The 19767-nt window shown below is 44.6% G+C and overlaps 2 long non-coding RNA genes across 3 annotated transcripts in view; one reads left to right on the forward strand and one right to left on the reverse strand.

Moving 5' to 3' along the window:
* LOC128348837 (uncharacterized) overlaps window positions 1–3945 on the forward strand; it is a 56827-nt gene extending 52882 nt beyond the window's left edge. For both annotated transcript variants that reach the window (XR_008318370.1, XR_008318371.1), the window contains exon 4: window positions 3810–3945. This is a non-coding gene — a long non-coding RNA (uncharacterized LOC128348837). The remainder of the gene's footprint in view (window positions 1–3809) is intronic.
* Window positions 3329–18753, reverse strand: LOC128348836 (uncharacterized). The gene is made up of 3 exons (XR_008318369.1): window positions 18668–18753; window positions 17340–17463; window positions 3329–3735 (listed from the first exon to the last, which is right to left on the reverse strand). It is a non-coding gene; the product is annotated as an uncharacterized LOC128348836 (long non-coding RNA).
* Window positions 18754–19767: the final 1014 nt, after the last annotated feature.

The following is a 19767-nucleotide window of genomic DNA, read 5'->3' on the forward strand; positions in this document are numbered from 1 at the left end:
AGCTGCTCCCAGTCTGTGTAGACAATACTGAGCTAGATAGACCAATGGTCTGACTCAGTATACGACAACCTCCTATGTTCCTATGTAATGTTCCCTTCCCTTTCCTGAGTAACAGAAAAATAGTGACCCCCAGCATCCCCACCAGAAATTGTGCTTGGGTGAGACTGTTTTTTCAGGGCTCTTACAAGGGTGGTGGTGCAATCACTGTCAGAAGGACTTGCTCAGCATGGCATTTAAAGGAATTTAAATGCCCTTTCCCTGCCAAGGGCAGGCAGACTATTCCGAAAAGTCACTAACATGCTCAGCATGACCCCTTGAAGATCCTAGACGATGGCACCAACCCTGGAGATATTCTGATGCCTTGCCCACAGTCTGGCAACGTGAGTGCTATGGAGCTTGCTGGGGTGCGGCTTCGGCTGACTAGGAAAAGGGAAGGACTCCCCTGCCCTGAATGTGGAGGTTGCTGGAATGCAGTTCGACAAACTTCTGCGATGCGATTCACTGTTTGAAAATTAACCATGGGTTCAGCAACTTCCAGTTTCACATATTTGTGAATGCTGCCTATGTGACAATATGGCAAATGGACAAAAGTTGAATAGAGAAAGCCACTTACCTAGTGGTAACTTGCTATGATGTATATGTAATCACATGGCAGCCAGTCATATATATTGCCCTGCTAAATGCAGAGGAAAATCTTGCCATTCTTCTGTTTCCTGGATTTTTGATAAGGTACAGAGGTGTCATGAGTTTTTTGTCACCACTTGCCAGGGCAATGCAGATGATTAGCTTGTTTTGTGCATATATCCACACCATGGTAAGTTGCCGCTTGGCAAAATGTCCTCTGTATTCACCCACAAAAATGTGTGTTTATGTGTGTTTTTAAAAAAATATAACACACTTCTTTACTGCTTCTTTACTGCTGTTTGCATATCTGTTCAATGAGATTCAGAAACTGAATTGTTTTCTAGTTGTTCATTATTTCACTGGTTACTGGCCAAGTGAGGTGACTGGTTTTTATCAGCAAATTGTCAGTGATGTAATATATGCCTTATATTTTAATTGGGTGGGGAGTAGCAGCACTCATGGATTTGGCTAATCCAGAACGAGAAATGTTAGTTCACAAACACAACCTGAACTGCAGTACCTAGAACTTAGTGACTGTGCTGCAGACAGAACTCACAGTCAGCCAGAGAGGCTTTTGGATTGAAGAAGCTTGTAGTACTGGCAAATTCAAGATGGCTGCTGAGGCAGCTAGGTCAAGTTGATGGGATAGCAAGGAAGAAAAGCTGAAATGTCTCTAGAGAACAGTTTGGTAGCTTCTCTTTCTATTACCAGAAGCAAATTATTCAGGCAAACAAGACATTCTGGACCTTGTTGGAACTGAAAAATGCTGCTTCTCATTTCCAACAAAGAGCTGTGGTGGAGGTGTTTTGGTATGCAAAGTCCTATGCATTTTTAAAGAAATTGCAAGAAGGTTCCAAAAAACTTCATTTGATATTTGAAATTTAAAAGATGAAAACATTCTGCAACAGAAACAAAAGTTACTCTCTGGCATCCAGTGTAACATGAAGTGGACAGAACAGGAGCCACACCCGCCTAGAGACGCTGCTTCAGAGCTCAGCCAGGGTGTGACTCAGCAGCAGAGTATGAACATGAGGGGAAATTGGGAGCAATTTTATTTGCTGTCCCCTCCCTCTAAAATGACTCTTTGGGTTCCAGGAATATATCCCTGAAGGCCATGCAGTCCTCAGTGATATATTCCTGAAGCCAAAAGGTATGTTTGGAAGGAGGGGAGAGCAATGAAAATTGTTCCTCCCCCCCCCCCCGCTGCACATGCACTCTACTACTCAGATATACATTGGCTGAGCACCAAAGCAGCCTGTCTGTGAGGGTTCAGCTCCTGCTTGCCATGCTGATGCTGTACTGGATGTCAGCCATTATTTGGGTCAGAGATAAAACTCTTCCTCCCATGATCTGCTGAATTCTGTGACAAAAGAGGCAATGAATCACAATGGGAAAGCTTGGACAACTAGCCATGCAACTATCTTTTAATTCCTTTTTTCAGTATTATAGTCAATCTAAGATTGTCACCTCCACCAGGTAAGGAGCCCCACAATGCCTATTGCAATATGCCCATTTACTCAAATACATATTAACTTGTATTTAATCTGGAAGCAATTCTAAGGCAAAACTGAGCTTGATTGTAGAATAGGAGGCGGAGGGGGCGGGATCCTTCTTGTTCAAGAGGAGCCATTGGAATTGCAGAATAAAATACAAAGCTAGGATTGGGTTTTTAAAATGCAAGTGTCTTTCTCTAAGTTGCTATTTTTCAGTGGAAGGGAAAGAAAGAAGGGGAAAGGAAAGAAATCCTCATTTGTGCACTTGAAGGTCAACGTTTTAGAGATGTGTTTATAGTAAATGTGAAAAATGAAGAGTTAGATTCGATTTATGAGAAACTCTATCATTCCTTGAAATATGTTATGTTACTACCTTTTGGTATTCCATTCATGAAAGTAAATTCAGCAGGTAATTTACTGAGATCAGGATGAACCAGATAGACATTTGCTAAAACCAAAAAAAGTGCAACGTATTTAATGTTCCATAGTAATGAATTGTATTCCTCTTTCATATTTTATTATTTATTATTTAGCATCATCATTGTGCATAATAAGATAGATTCAAGCATGAGCCCCTGCCCCAAGGAATTTACAATCTAAACTTTAAAAAGGATGGAAGGGGAAGGATGAACATACTACTTACTCTAACGAACTTCCTTCCACCTTGGTTTGTTTTGGCTTAGTATTTGAAGCAACATGTCAAACTGCGAAGCTTCAAGGCCAAATGTGCTTAACTGTCTTTTGAAATGTTCTAGAAACATGAAGAAGAGCAAAGGGTACTCACATAGCCATGCAGTGGGATGTTGCTTTCCCACTTTAGTGGAGTTAGTGTCACAGCCTGATTCTGCCAGGTCAAACAAAAAGCGCCATTTAAGCGTCCTCGGTGAATGGCTGCCAACTGTGCTGCAGATGTCACACTCTCTTTCTGCCTAAGAACCACAAGAACTAATTCAGGGTTTTACTTGTAAAAGGTGAAATTAGGGAGGCACAGAAAAGCAAGATGTAGATAAAGATTTTTGAAGTAATTGGGGAAAGACTGGTTAATTTTATTGTATATGCTTTGAAGATTGGTTCCACCTGGTATACATTTGCAGTTAACTGTCAAGGATATCCTTGAACTGTCGGATAGACAAAAAGGTTTGTTTTGAGGCAAAGTACTGCAATTTTATTTAAATAAGATCTGTTTTAATGCTGAACTGAAACTGAGCAATGGCACCCGCCGCCCAAATGAATGTTAGACCAAAAAGAATATTTATTATATTACCAGAGTGCTCTGTTAATTACAGTATCAGAAATAGTGAACAATTTGATTAGAGGCCAACTAAGAGTTCTCATTATGCAAAGTTATTTATTCAGAATTATTTTGTACATCCTGCTGAAATAATCTGTACTAGGAACCACTTATGCTTGCTAACAACAATCACGTTGCCCCTTTATTTCTTAATCAAATTGGCTGGTATGTTGCTTATGGCTACTTTAATGCAATCAAGATTCAGAAGTTGTTTTCGCAGAGATGTTATGCAGGGTTTCAGAGTATTTTCGAATGAAATGAGATGTTATCAAGGCCTCCACCGACATCAGCAGCCCTGCAACTCCCCTCCTCTCTCCTGCAAAATGTCTAGTAAAAGAAAATGCATGAAATGATGTCATCGTGCTGTGAATATCCCCATCTGAACTCTGTTTTATTTGCAGGCATGGAAGGAGCTCCACAAGATGATGATGTCACATCTCATATTTTCTTTCAATTGGTGTTACAAAGCAGCATTGCTTTCAATGGCAACCGCACAGCCTAAGAATATCTATAGTTCTGCTCTAATAAAAGTTTAGAATCAAGCACACAGTTGGCTTCCAGTTTATGTATGTGCCTTTCTCAGTATTACTCATAACTGATAGGTTCAATAAATAGGTAGACCTCCCCTAAGTTCCAAGGTTGTGGAACTTAGGGGAAAGTTCTTGGCTTTTCCCAAGAATCCTGTTCAGGTTACTGCCTGGAAGGAACTAGCCCTATAGACTTCGGAAAGAAGGTGTCACTTCAAAGAAGACCTACTCCTAGCAGATGTTAAAGAAACTTTTCACATTCAGTGGGATTTGCTCCCAAATATATCTACATAGAAATGCAGTCTAATGTACCAGTTTGCCATAAAAAAGTAGCATTGGTTCCTTTACCAGTAGTCCCCTTCAGTGAATGGATGGCTAAGCTTGTATGTATAGCACTTGAGGTAACGTCTATTCATTCACTTTGGTTTGGCATAGGATATTCCAAACACTTAAACCCATCATATAATCAGCATCAGGGCTTCAGACCCAAAGCCTAAAGCATATGGATTTGGAGCAATGGGCCTGCAGTAGGGGTATGCATGAATCACAATCTGTGATTTGATTCAAGGTTGAACCAAATCATAGTTTCTTCAAACTCATTTATTGAAAGCAGCCAGCTTGGCTGGCTGCCTCAATGAATCACCCCCGAATCAATCTGGGTAATTCATATGCCATTTTAAGGCCCATTTTACTGGAAAAACAAGCATCAAACGGTGCTTTTTTCCAGGGAGAGCAATTGGGATGGGCAGGTAGACCAGCCTTCCACTTCAGACTTGATGCGTCAGCCTGCCTCACAGGACTGGTCTACCTGGGTAGTAACTGAGTGAATGGGGTTGAGGGGTTAGGTTCCTAGATGGCAAAAAAAAGCAGCAAAGTACTTTAGAAGGCAGAAAGCCAGGTAGACCAGTCCTTCGAGGTGGGCTGATATGTGAAGTCCAGAGCAGAGGGCTGGTCAGCCCTGCCAGTCCCAACTGGTAGACCAGCTCTCCTGTTTTTCCTGGAAGAACTGGTCTATCATTTGGGATTGGCGAGTAGACCAGCCTTCCGCTCCAGACAGTGCATCTGCTGCCTCAGACGACTGATCTACTTGGGTAGACCAGTCCTCAAAGATTATCTGACACACCACGTCTGGAGCAGAGGCCTGGTCTACTTGCCAATCCCAGTTGATAGACCAGCTCTCCCTGTTTTTCCAAGAAAATTGGCCTCAAAATGGTATGCAAATCATCTTAACTGATTCGGGTCAAATTGGGGGTGATTATCCTCAACTCAGAATTGAGCCCTCTATTTTGAGGGTGATAATAACAATATTAACAACAATATATTATTATGTTGTTGTTGTTGATGATGATAATTCTATTTGTGGTCTAATTTGTGAATTCCTTTTCATTCATTCATTTATTTATTTGATTTCTATACTGCCCTTCCAAAAATGGCTCAGGGTGGTTTACATTAAAACAAACTAAAATCAATTAACTGTTAAAATCAAAAACTGTAAAAACAACATAAAACCATTATTAAAACAATTAAAACAGTTTGTAAAACTCTGGAAAACCAGGCTGAACCTTTACAGCTTACAAACAGTTTAAAACCCCTGGAACGCCAGGTCAAACAGATAGGTCTTAAGGGCTTTCCTGAAGGCCAATAATGAATACTGTAATAATCATTACAGATTTCTGCCACAGCCCAGAAGCAGCTACAGAGAAGGCTTACCTCTGAGTTGCCACCAAATGTTTTGATGGTAACTGAAGACAGACCTCCTCAGATGACCTTAACTTGCGGTAGGTATCATGCAGAAGAAGGCACTCTCTAAAATAACTCAGACCTAAGCCATTCAGGACTTAAAAGGTAATAACCAGCACTTTGTATTTTGCCCAGAAACATATCGGCAGCCAGTGCAACTGTTTCAAAACAGGCTTAATATGGTCTCTCCAGGTTGCCCCAGAGACCAATCTGGCTGCCGCATTTTGAACTAACTGAAGTTTCTGAACTACATACAAAGGCAGCCCCATGTACAGTGTATTGCAATAGTCAAGCCTGGAGGTTATCAGCTGATGCACCACTGTTTTGAGGTTGTCCTCTTCAAGGAATGGACGCAGCTGTTGAATCAGCCGAAGCTGATAGAAAGCACTCCTGGCCATATCCTCCACCTGAGAAACCAGGGTGAGGCCTGGGTCCAGGAGTACTCCCAAGCTACGAACCTGCTTCTTCCAGGGAAGTGCAACCCCATCCAGCACAGGAAGATCTAACTCATCCCTCAGATTCTGAGCCCTTACAATGAGCAGCTCCATCTTGCTTGGATTCAGTTTCAATATGTTATCCCTCATCCAGCCCATTACTGTCTGTAGGCATTTAGGGGTCCAAAGTAGATTTAGGTGTCATCAGCATACTGTGTCATCAGCATACACCCTAAGTAGATTTTGGTGTCATCAGCATACTGATAATACCCAGCACCAAATCTCCTGATGACTTCACCCAGCAGTTTCATGTAGATATTAAAAAGCATTGGTGACCAGAATGGAGCCTTGAGGGACTCCATATAACAGCCTCCGTTTTCAGGAGCAACTATCACCAAGCTCCACCGTCTGGAATCTACCCGAGAGATAGGAGCAGAACCACTGCAAAGCAGTGCCCCCTATCCCCAACTCCCTCAGGCGATCCAGAAGGGCCAATCGATTTGTACAACCCTAGTCTGAAATAAGACATGCTCAACCCTACACTTGACATCTATTTGTTTCATATTCTCTATCTCTATCTCTTTCTCTCTCTTTCTCTCTCGCTCTCTTTCTTAAAACAGAACTTGCCCAGACTTCATAAGAAGCCTTTCAAAAGTGAAAATTAATAAACGATACAAGCAAATAGTACATTAGAGGAATTTTTCCTTTTGTAACTATGTTAAAGTAGGTCATATTTTGGGCTTAAAACCTCAGCTGTGCCTGTTTCAGTTAATATATATATAAAAGCAATCATAGGATTTGGGATTCTAAAGCCAGTGGCATTTTTCAGAATCAAATTCAAGCTGGCCTGGGTCTGCTAAGTGATTTAAATTGACACAGCTCAGGGATAAGCTGTCTTTTATGGAGGTGCCAGCCAATACGCTTGTAATCTAATCGCAACTAAGTTTTAAAGTGCTGGTTCTTCACTGGAATATTCTTTCCAGTAGCATCCAAAAAGATTGCACTTAAATATACTGTAAATTATAGATATAGATAATAAAGGATTCCGGTGTTAATGCCAGGAAAATAAAATCCAGCTTTTAAAAATCCACATCAGCCAAATATTTACTGAGACATGCAACCTGATTCCAAGCATGTTTACTCAGAAGCAAGCCCCACTGTGTTCAGTTGGACTTACCACCAAGATAGTATAGGACTGCAGCCATATAAGCTAAAATTAGAACTGCATTAGGTTATGCTGTGGCTGTAGAGTGATTTTCTTCTTCATAATCTGGGGAGGGGGGGGCGCTGCCTTCACAAACCAACTGTGAATGGATGTGGAATTTGTGTTACGTCAAGGAAACTCCTATGCAACTTGAAGAGAGAGGAAGAAAGGTATTTTTTCCCTTTCAGGCCGAGTATGCCAGCAGTGGTAGATGGGGTTGCTATGAGAGATCCAGTTGACAGCCATGGTTTTAATTTTGGAGAGCAAAAAATCACATATTCACGTGTATGTGTGTCACAAATACAGCAAACCTTTTACAAAATGTTATCACTGTTCCATGCAGGGAAAAAAAAAAAAGAACACTTGCAAATCAGTCACTCATTTAAGTGGAGAACTAAGATCAGCAGTAGCTTTTGACCACCCTGTGCAATAGCAGGCTGGTAGGATTTGTTTTTCAGAGGTAAGAATCTATACCTATGTTTTTAAAAATTGTAGAAATTAGACACGACTACCCACTGCTGTTGAAATAGGGTTGCCAACTTTTGATCCAAAAAAATCTGCTCTCAAGGTGGGGGACCAGGATAGGCAGATCAGGAACAGGAGTCCAAAACTAATACGAAAATATTTGTATTTGCACCTATGGTGCTCTGAACCTATGCTTGCATTCTAGGCATGGTGAAGGAGCCATGTAGGGAAGCGGGTATAGAAGCATCAACTGCTGCCCAGAACTTGTGGGTGGCAGCTACGGATGGTGGGAGCTGCATCCACTTTGTAGTCTCTCATAAAGCATGAAATGGTATTTATTCCAGGGCTAAACTCCATGCTCTTGCTCCTTGACACATGCGTATGGGCTACACATTTCAAGCGCGCACTCTAAGTGAAAACTGTGCTGCTAAAAGTCTCTCAAAGATTTTTGGCAACCAGCCTAAAATGCTGGCTTTCACTCAAAGAAATTTGGCAACTGGCCCAGAGGGAGAAAAGAAAAGAAAAAAGAAAAGAAAAGAAACACACAAACCTTCGGCTGGTTTTATTCTGATTGGTTCCTTTTCCTATTTTTATTTATGCATTTAGAACAGGGGAATAAAATGCAAAATCAACCCAGGTCTCTCTTTGCCTTTGAAGTCTGAACTGCGAAGGTAGGTCTCTGTGTCTTTAAATGAGGAGTAACATGCACTTATGCTAAGATCTAATAATTACCCAGAAAGTCCAAACATGCCCCCCACCCAAAAAGGTAGATAAATGTCCCAAATATGCCATTTTGGTTGAAGTAGGAATAATACCCATGGGAGTAAAAAAGAAAGGTTTCTCATATCTCTAACTGCCATCTCCAGGTGAGTACCACATATGTCTGAAAGGATCCAGGGCCTGAGAAGGACTACCACCTGCGAAAATGCTTTGTCAGCTCCTTTAGACAAGCACATACAATCCTGCCTTATTTCTGTAACTCTCATATGTAGCTGTGTAGGATCAAGGGATAGTGTTTAAATGTAATTCACCCGGCATATTGAGGGATAAGTTCTGCTCTCTGTGATAGGAATGCAGCCCCCTTTTGAAGTCCGTTCCAGTTCATGCCTTTAACAAAGCGTAGCTGAGGGATCATCACATCCAAGAAGGTACAACCTGGCATGTCTTTTTAACTAACAGCCACCTGGAGGCCATTATTCCAATGCATCCTTAAAACAATGACAGCACAAAGAAACTATCCTTATGCCCTCACATTGCTTTATGGTGAAGGAAATGTCATGGAATGAATAAAAAGCAAATCTGAATAGACACTGAACATATCACTAGCCTAGTCTCTCTAGGAATCAACACCTTTTTTATTTCCAGTTTTTAAATACTCCCATTTTCTCTTTGAAATTTTTCACCTCTGCACGACAGAATCTTTAGTGTAAATCCACAGAGAATATACACAGCTTTTGAACCAACAGTAGAATAAGAGAGGAACAGCTGATCTATAGGTGATTGTGTTACTTTGAAAAGAATAGCTTACCTTATACCTCCCACTTCATTTGTTCATAGATACAGTGTTCTGTCTACTATGTATACTATTCCTTGTTTCTGTGCACAAAGTTAGTGCCTAATATTATTGATAATCCAGCCAGGGCTATCTGAATCGCAGGTGGGCGGAGGGGAGATTGCTCAGGGGGGAATGATATAGAGCAGGGATGGGGAACCTTGGCACTCCAGCTGTTTTTGGACTACAACTCCCATAATCCCCAGCCACAGAGGCCAATAGCTAGGGATTATGGGAATTGTAGGCCAACATCTGCAGGAGTGCCAAGGTTCCCCATCCCTGATATAGAGGATCAATGGGCCGAATCACACGTACAGTTTAACTGCATCTATCTATCTATCTATCTATCTATCTATCTATCTGATTTATATACCAACCTTCCAAAAATGGCTCAGGGTGGTTTACATAAAGCAGTGTTTGTAACAGCAGTATGCCCAAATGCAGGAAACCACAGTTAAGCCTCAAAGGTTAACTCCAATCTGCCCCCACTAACTCCAATTTGCAACAATTTTTTCCTATTGTTCACCAACAACAACTGTGGTTATGCCATCAAAGCATTATGCCCAAACCCAGACCTGTCCCTAATGGCAGTTAAGCATCCTGTTTCTAACTCTAATCATAGAGGCAGTGGCACAGACCCACCCAAGGACATAGCTGCTCCACTCTTGCTGCACTTCTTGCTGGCAGCTGCCCGGAAAATCAGCCCTCCTGCCAGCCACACAGCTATGTAGTTGACAGGCTACAGGGATGGCAACATGCACCATCCTGGCCCAGCCAGCCTGTCAAGCCATTCTGCCTCTCGGGGTGAGCAGTCATTGGTTTCCACAAGCACTAAAACTCCAAGTGGAAGCATAAGCAGAGAAACAAGAGGGGGAAGTCAAGAGGCAAACTCAAGTAGAGAATCTGCACCAGCCAAGTTCTATTCTTCACATAGAAAGGGTGGGGAAGGGGTGCCCAGCTTCTCCTCCAGGGGGGGTTGTTATCAGCCTGGAGAATGCCCAAGTATTTGTAATGTTCTTTCTCTTCCAGGTTCTTGATCTTGCTTCCATTGGGCACTTCTATTCCTTCTGTTTTTGTTATTTTTCCTCTGTTCATTATTAATGCAGCACACTTGTCTAGTCCAAACTCCATTGCTATATCACTACTAAATATACGCACAGTGTTTAGCAGTGATTCGATTTCTGACTGGGACTTTTCATACAACTTCAGATCGTCCATGTAGAGCAGATGGTTTATTTTACTTGATGTTTTAGATGTTTGGTATCCGAGGCCTGTTCTGTTTAGTATTTGTGAAAGTGGAGTCATGGCGATTACAAACAACAGAGGGGATATTATTATTATTATTATTATTATTATTATTATTATTATTATTATTCAGTTTCTATACCACCCTTCCAAAAATGGCTCAGGGCGGTTTTACACAGAGAAATAAATAAGATGGCTCCCTGTCCCCAAAGGGCTCACAATCTAAAAAGAAACATAAGATAGACACCAACCACAGTTAGTGGAGGTACTGTGCTGTGGATGAATTGGGCCAGTTACTCTCCCACTGCTAAATAAAGAGAATCACCACATTAAAATGTGACTCTTTTCCAAGTTAGCAGGGGTTAATAAATTTAAAGGGCTTTCATTGTACTTCCCTGCGGAGGGCAGGCTAGGCACTCCAAAAAAGCATGTTCTTGCTCGGCACGCTCCACTGGATATCGTGTCCAATCACAACTGAGCAGCTGATGTGGTGGCGCTTTGCCCACAGTCTGGTCACAGAGCTGTGAGGCCGAGTGGCTGAGAGGTGTTCCCCTCTCCCTCCACTCCAGTTAGGCTTACAGTGGTTAGCTGTACATCTGCGGCATGAATTGGAGTTAGGGATTTTAACTCCAGTTAGCACTAAATACAGTTAAACTGTATGTGTGGACCTGCCCAATGTAAGCTGAGAATAGCCACAAAAATGAAAGGAGCTGCAGAATGGAAGATTTATTCTAACGTGTTTCGATAAATGATCTTTCTCGGGAAACAGTCTCACTGGACTGCCTGGATGAGATACTTTCCTGCCAAACTCCTAAGCAGACTGACTTTGTATCTGGAAGTACAGGTGGACCTTGTTATCTCCTGTGGTTCCATTCTCAGCTGAAGCCACAGATAATGAAACGGTGGTTAATTAGTCATTGAGTGAATGGAGATTGTGGGGTTAGGTTCCTAAAGGGCAAAAAAGGCACACACACACAAACTTTAAAAAAATCAGAAACAAGTGAAAGAATGTACCATGCCATGCGCTCCATGTCTCCAGATGTCCAGCAATGCCCCCAAAGCCCTGAATTCAGCCAATTGCCCACAAAAAATCAGAGGGGGGGAGTTAAAAACAGAAGAGCCATAAAATGCTTCCTTTAAGCAAAATGGTGGCTGGAAATGACCTCAGAGGTCATTTACGGCCTCCTAGGATTCACAGATACACAGATCTCAACCCTTTGTTTTACCGCATATATCAAGGTCGGGTGCACATGGCCCAACCCAGGATACGTAAAAACGCAGGTGCCAGGGCCAAGATGATGAGGCACCTGTATCTCTTGTTCCAAGCATCAAGTCACCTGTGGAATCCTAATATTAATTAATGTATTGTAACACGAGCTTTCTTGGTTCAATATAATCTGACCCACACCTCATAATATTTATTGTTATTCATAAATTTATATGTATACACTGCCCTTTGGGCAAACAATAAAGATCAATTTAAAAAACAAAAACAGAACAAAACATAGCTAAAAAGTTTTAAAAGAACAGGGATGGCTCATTGGCTAAAAGCCTGGATAAAAAGGACAGTCTTCACTCCTCCTGAAGGTTGGGAGAGAGGGATCCACACAGGTCTCATCCGTGAAAGAATTCCACAGCGGGGGGCAATAATTGAGAAGACCCTGTCCCACATGCCTGACAAATGGGCCTCAGCAGGTGCTGGCATGTGGAGCAGAGCCCTCCCAGCTGATCTAGTCTGGTGGGTAGATTCAACTGGAATCAGGTGTTCCTTAAGATACCTAGGGCCCAAGCCATTTAGGGCTTTAAAGGTAATAATCAGCACCTTGAATTGTACTCGGAAACAGACTGGCAGCCAGCGCAGTGCCTTCTAGTAATATGGAGTAATATGTGCACTGCAAGTAGTCCCACAGATCAATTTGGCTGCCACATTGTCCCCAAACTCACTGCCGCAAGCGAGACACAAATGAATTTGGGTAAAAGGGCCACAACTTTATTAAATCAATTGGCAAATGGAGAGTGGTGTAAGCTCAACCCCCCAACAGTGCGGGCCTATCATAGACCGGGTCCAGACTTGATAATCCTTTTCTGAGCCCTGCATGAGCGACACACCCTGACTCGAGGATATAAGCAGAGTGACCTGCCTCATCTCCATCACTGTCAACCCAGGAGAGGAGAGCTGGTCTTGTGGTAGCAAACATGACTTGTCCCCTTAGCTAAGCAGAGTCTGCCCTGGTTGCATATGAATGGGAGACTTGATGTGTGAGCACTGTAAGAGATTCCCCTCAGGGGATGGAGCCTCTCTGGGAAGAGCAGAAGGTTCCAAGTTCCCTCCCTGGTTTCTCCAAGATAGGGCTGACAGAGACTCCTGCCTGCAACCGTGGAGAAGCCGCTGCCAGTCTGTGAAGACAATACTGAGCTGGATAGACCAATGGTCTGACTCAGTATGTGGCAGCTTCCTATGTTCCAAAGGGTCAGGGCACTTCTAGGTCTTCACAATCCCCAAGCCTTCCTTCAAGGTCTGTGAAGCCCTGAAGGAGGTATCCTGATGAATCAATAACCCCGAGCTGCGTAGCCACCAAAGAAAGATTGATGAGTCAACCCCTTACTAATTGCCCATGGGTGCTCACCAGATTCAAACCCTCTATAAGTCCATCCAGCCCATACTGTACTTGCCAAAAAGGGAGGTCAGCCTAGCTGGGCCTTACTACTCCACCACTCTCCAATGTTCAACAAGGCCATGCCACAAGTTGTTCAAATAAATGCCACAGTCCTCTTCTGATAGGAAACACTATCAGCCTGGTAAAGGCTAAGCAAGGAATACAGGATCCCAGGCTGGGCAATGAACCTGCCACCCATGGCAACCACTCACCTGCCCATGGTAGTATTAATCTTTTTCCTAGCCTTCTCCACCCCCTTCAAATTGCTCCCCCCTCCAAACTCATCGAAAGCCAATCCGCCCATATAATAACCAACTCTGGGATCCAGGCACAGATTGTTGTAAAGTCAGCCACAGTCTGTTGAAGCACAGAAACCTCATTCACCTACCTAAGTCATTTCCACCCAAATGCATAACTAAAATGTCAGGAGAGTGACTAGAAGCTAAATAACCCCATAACGCTGAAAGCAACTGGCTCCACAGCATGCCCTGTCATCCCAACCAAAGGACATTGGCAAGCTGCCCCAAACCAAGGTGGGTGCCCATCTGAAAGGTGCTGGCTTTCTTGAAGGCCCAAAACACATTGGAGTGGCCGCATAGCAACACTTGCACAGGAGCCACTGCTCCACCAGCACCTGCCAATAGAACACAATAAGCTGAACACCTAGCAACCGGCCAGGAACAGTATAACCAGCTAGTGCACATAATGTTGAAACACCTCAGACTTCCATCGCTCAATGCACTTGATGTCAGCATCACAGAGGCCCATGCGACTGGCAGCAGTTAGGAGCAGTTGGAGCAGTTAGGAGCAGATAGGAGCAGTTGCAGCTCCTATGCGAAAGGAGTATAGGCTACGTTAAGCTGGTGGGCAGGCTCGCCAAGCTGAACCAGTGCTTTCCGCAGAACAGCCCACAGCTGATACTGTGTCAGGGGAGTGCCACCAGCATGTACAAACAGGCATCCTCCAGCAGAAGGCTGTAACCCCATGTAACACTGTAGAGCCTGGATGGGGCACAATGCATTGCAACCTGCTGCCGAGAGTGCAACCTCCTGGCCCCTCCTCCTCTGATCGGTCTTGGACTTGTGCAGGGTTAGCCGAACCCAGCCTCCATGAAGGATAGGTCAGCTAACTGCACACACCCCTCCTGGCAGGCCCGGCTGCCACGAGGGAGGACTTCAGTGGACGAAAGGCCCCAAAGAAGGAAATTGTCACTGCAGCCTGAAAAAGAGCTACTTCCCAGGGTGAGCTACACAGGGCTTGCAGCTGCAAGAGGATGGCCTCCAACCTAGGCTGATAGGTTTCCGGTGATCACAGACCTTAGGGGTCTCCCTAGCCCGGCCCTCCAGCATGCACCTGACCAGAACATCCCTGGAAGTATCTTGCAAGCACATAGCTTGGGCCTCAAAAGACAGGGCAGCCAGGTATCCACCCAAGGTAGAAACAGATCTGCGTGCCAAATGCAAGTACACCAAAAACTGCATTAAATTGTACTAGCTGGGCTGGGCACAGAGCATCTGCACCTCTAGTTCTCACCCACCCGCTGCCGCTTTCTTTCCTCGCCCGCCACCGCTGTTTTCTTTCCCCCACTGCCATTTTGTTTCCCGCCTCATCCACAAGCTTGTCTACCACCACCGCTTTCCTTTCCCCTTGCCAGAAGCTCGCTTGTAAACTCTCAAAATAGCTACAACACATGGGATTAGAACAGATATAGATATAGATATAGATATAGATATAGATATAGATATATGGAATGGACCAGGTAACCGGATGACCAGCCTGTTGCCTAAAGGAATTGAAGGAAGCTACCTTACTTGAGTAACTAGCTCTGGTGCTGGGTGCAGGCAAAGACCTGTCAATGGCCCACCAAACCTCTACCCACCAAGCCACCATAGGGCCTCTGGCATCACTTCTGGCTTGAGATTGGCCTCCGGGGCTAAGTCCCTGAACCTCGCTACCTGAAAACGAGACAAGGAGTCTGCTATATCATTCTGAAGCCCCGGGACATGACGTGCCACAAAAAGGATGTTAAATTGTAAAAAGCGAAGGACAAAGGAGCGAAAGAGCCCCATGACCCTACTGGAATGGGAGGTCTAAGAATTCAACACCTGTACCACTGCCTGATTGTCACACCTGAAGCGGACCAAGGAGTCACAAGGAGAGGAGAGCTGGTCTTGTGGTAGCAAGCATGACTTGTCCCCGTAGCTAAGCAGGGTCTGCCCTGGTTGCGTATTAATGGGAGACTTGATGTGTGAGCACTGCAAGATCTTCTCCTCAGGGGATGAAGCCGCTCTGGGAAGAGCAGAAGGTTTCAAGTTCCCTCCCTGGCAGCATCTCCAAGATAGGGCTGAGAGAGATTCCTGCCTGCAACCTTGGAGAAGCCGCTGCCCGTCTGTGAAGACAATACTGAGCTAGATAGACCAATGGTCTGACTCAGTATATGGCAGTTTCCTATGTTCCTATGTTCCTCCTCCAGAAAATGCACAGTGTACACACAACCATTCCAAAAATGTGCTAAAAGCCTTCAAGGCAGCACAAGAGACTGAGCACCCCATAGGAAGCGCCCTGCCAAAGTAAAACTTACCCTCAAAGGCAAAGTCCAACAGCTCAAAAACGAGGTGATGGACTGGTAACAGGTGAAAGGCAGACTCAATGTCACACTTTGCAAGCAGAGTCCCATGACCGCACCCCCTAACTATCCTCACTGCTTCATCTATGCTCAGGGATACCATCATTCACCGAAGATCCCTTGGGGTAAGATAGATGGTGAATCAGGCAAAACTCACCCATTGCCTTCGTAGGCACTACCCCCATTGGTGACACACAGCTTGGGCCCTGGATATTTAAGAGAACGTCTTCTTCTCTATGAACCACACCACCCAGTGAGATCATAAGAAGAGGTTCGTCTGAAGTTGCCACTGGCTCATCTGGTGGCTACTTGGGGGCGGGCCTTCTCCATTGCTGCCCCGAGGCTTTGGAACACCCTTCCTGCTGAAATAAGAGCCTCCCCATCTCTTACAACCTTTAAAAGGGCAGTCAAGACGCATTTGTTCACCCAGGCTTTTAATTAGATACTGTTTTAATTGTGTTTTAAGAGTTTTAACTTTTTAATTTTAATTGTTGAAATGTTTTAATCTTTTATTGGCTGTTTTTATTGTTTTGTAAGCCAGCCAGAAAACTTGCATTTTGGGCAGTATAGAAATGTATTGGATAACTAAATAACTAAATAAATAATAAATAAGTGAAGAAGAGGGGAGAGTCAAAAGGGCCCAGCACCCTGCCAGCTGACACCTCCTTAGTGATTTGCCTATGCACCACCTCCTCCATTCCCACTACAGATCACAGGTTGCATGCAAAGAAGGGCTCATGCCATAAAGACGATGGAATTCTAAAACCTTCCTTGAAACCTTGTAACAAATTACCAGCCACTCGACAATCAGGATAACTTGCAAGAGGCCTGTCCAGAACCTCCACCCTAACTGGGCTGGGACCCTTTTCCTGGAGATGTAGACAGTGAGTTGCCCTTCTTCTGGTTGGACTGGCAACATCAGAACCCACCATTCCAACCCTTTGCCCTGTTACAGGCTGAGGTGAGGTGTTTGGCACCATAGGAACCACACGCATGGTGGAAGCAGCAGGGGGATCTGGAACAGCGCCCCCCATTCTGAAAGTACCAGCACACCAAGTGGGGTTGAACCCACTGCTAGCCAGTGCCTGACACACTGGAAGAACCAGGTGCCTTTGACAAAAGGTGGCTTCCATCCACTGTCCGGGATGGGGACATGATCAACAACCACAGCTCATTCGTCCCAAGAAAGGGCGGGTTCTAAGACAGCCCTCATATGAAAATTGTCATCATATTGAGTCCTGGAGGTGCCTGCAAAATCCATGACTGCCCGATGAATGATGTCCACATATTTGACAAGAGCGGGGCCCCTCACTGGCTGTGCTTGGAAAATTACCACCATATAAATACTGAACACCAAAACCCAGTTATTCCACGTCCTCTCAGCCAGTTTACACTTGAGTACCTCCTGCTCCTTCCCTGCATCACCCTCCTTCTGCTTAGGCTCAGAGTCCCAAAACAACAAACTAAATATGTCCACATACTCTCCCTTACGTATCTTTTCTTTGGTGCCATGGTTGGTTGTGGATCAGGTTGTGGATCAGGAACTGGGTCCACCGGGGCTGGTGCAGGTGTAGGCATCTCCAAGGTCTTTTCAAAGCTGCCATCCTGTCAAACAAGGACTTTAATCATTCAGCCTTAGCCGCCCCCCAAGTTCACTTACTGCCGTTAGGAGGAACCCCAGATGGGCCTGCATTCTTCTGTGGTGGGGCCTTCCTCACCCATTCAGGGGCTTCCATTCTCTGAATAAGCTCATGGATTCTGCCCATGCCATCATCTTCATCTGAGGAAGATGACTGAGGAGCAGGCCTTCTGGGATTCTTAATAGGGAAACCCCCTTTCTTGCCAGTAGCTTCTTTAGCAGACATAGTAAAGGAATTAGAACAGCTAGCCCCAGCGCTCTGTGCCAGAGAAGCAGTGGACAAAGATGGGCTCAGGGGGGAAAATCTGCCCGCTCAGTTGCACAGGCCCCAAATGTTCCAGAAAAAAGGGGGGCCCTGAGCAAATGAACCGCACACAGCTACAAAAAACAAAACCAGACTCCTAAAGGCCTGCAGGCAGGTAATGCAGGCCTCTCCCAGCTAAACTCCCCACCATGGGAAGACAAGGGGATCCCCACCCCCCGACTGCTGGCCATGGGGCCTGACCAAAAGCGTTATTGCTGGCCCCACCCAGCTGGCACCAAGGATCCCACCTGTTCCCCAAGGGCCGAAGGCCCACTCAAAGCAGGCGGAATGCCAAATGAAGGGCAATCCCAGCCGCAAATGCCGCCCCAGAGGGCCTCAGGCTCACTCTGCAAAGGGTGGAAACTCTGCCAAAACAGGCTGATATCGGCCAAAAATACCACTGCACCCCGCCGCTCCTCAACTCACCAACCGACATTGTGTCTTCCCCAACTTTCCCCATTCTAGGAGTGGTGTCAGGTCCAGGAGAACCTCCAAACTCCACCCAGAACAGGCTGAAACCTGTTAATAGCTTTAACTAGCAGTGAGAACTTTGGGTGGGTGGGGGAATCTGGCTCTGCATCTCTCAGTTCTGGTAATCAGACAGAAAGACAAATTTGCTGGCTGGGCTAGTAAAATGCTGGCCAGCTGGCAGTCCTACAGACTCAGCCATGTATCACATTTAGCACTCCCCCCTCAGCCTTGGGATGGTTATTACACCCATTTCTTCCGCTGAGAACATTGCTTTAAAACCTCCAGCAATATAGCCATACTTGAGATCAGACAATAGACTGCCAGAACATGGGAAAATGCACTGTCAGCTCAGAAAGGGAAAGATTACGTTTAAAACAAGGAGACAGCAGACTCACTCCAGGAATTTGAGATATGGTTTGACACTGGCTCATCTCACTTGGACAACCTCTTTGATTCTTCTTTGACTATGATTCTTCTCCTCGAAGTTATGCCACCACTAGGCATCTCTTTAAAGACAGAAGGGTTTCCTCCATCACAAGTTCTTTGAAAAGTGAGTCATGGGGTTGGAAATATCATTATAACTTTAGTGCTTTTGTCAAGGCGAGGTCATTATGAACCATTTTTGCCCCTTTCTATTGACTCCCCTTTAGAAACACTGTAGGTTTATTCGAGCATTCCTCTGGACTCTGTTTTGAGATGTTTTTTCATCCTTTGAGACAATGTTTTGATCTACTTTTAAATAGGCAAGAGTCTGACCTAGTTTTATTCCCTTTTGAGCATTTGGGGACTTTTAGAAACATTTTATTGAAGCAAACATTTAAGAGCATCTGGGACCAGTTTTAGCACTTCAGAGATATATTTGGAATATTTCCCCCCCTTTTGTGCTTCTATTGCCATTTATTTATTTATTATGACTCTTGGGGGACCATTAAATCAACAGAAGAAGTCTCAGCCACCGAAGCACTATTTCTAAATTATTGTATAATGTAGTAAAATAGTCAGAAACTAATGAATGAAATTTGTCTTCCAGAATTAAGGTTCATTTATACGATGGCCACAATCTGGTGCACAGTTACACATACTAAATGGTGAAACTGTAGAGCAGCTGTTGCTTTCCATGTACCTTCTCCCCTGCTTCCCAAGCAATCTTCTTTCTCACACCTAGGTTAACACAGTATAGGGGTGTGCATGAATTGATTCTGGCGGTTTGGTTCCAGTTCAAGCCAAACTCAAACCAGACCACCAGAACATGAGCCTGGTTTGGTCTGAGTGTCGAACCAGGCCAAACCGGTTCAGAACCGGTTTGGCAGATTGAGGGGGCATGCCTGTAAGGATGCAGTGAGGATTCATTTTTACAAGCAAAGTGGGAACCCTGCCTGCCTTAAAAAAGACCCTAATGGGGCAGCAAGAGGGCACCTGTATGTATGCGCAGAGGCCAGAACACCGGGCCCAATCTGGACAATTTGGTGGGGAAGGCAGGGTAAATCTTACCTTC

Source organism: Hemicordylus capensis, chromosome 3, assembly GCF_027244095.1.
Source record: "Hemicordylus capensis ecotype Gifberg chromosome 3, rHemCap1.1.pri, whole genome shotgun sequence".
Classification (NCBI taxonomy): domain Eukaryota; kingdom Metazoa; phylum Chordata; class Lepidosauria; order Squamata; family Cordylidae; genus Hemicordylus; species Hemicordylus capensis.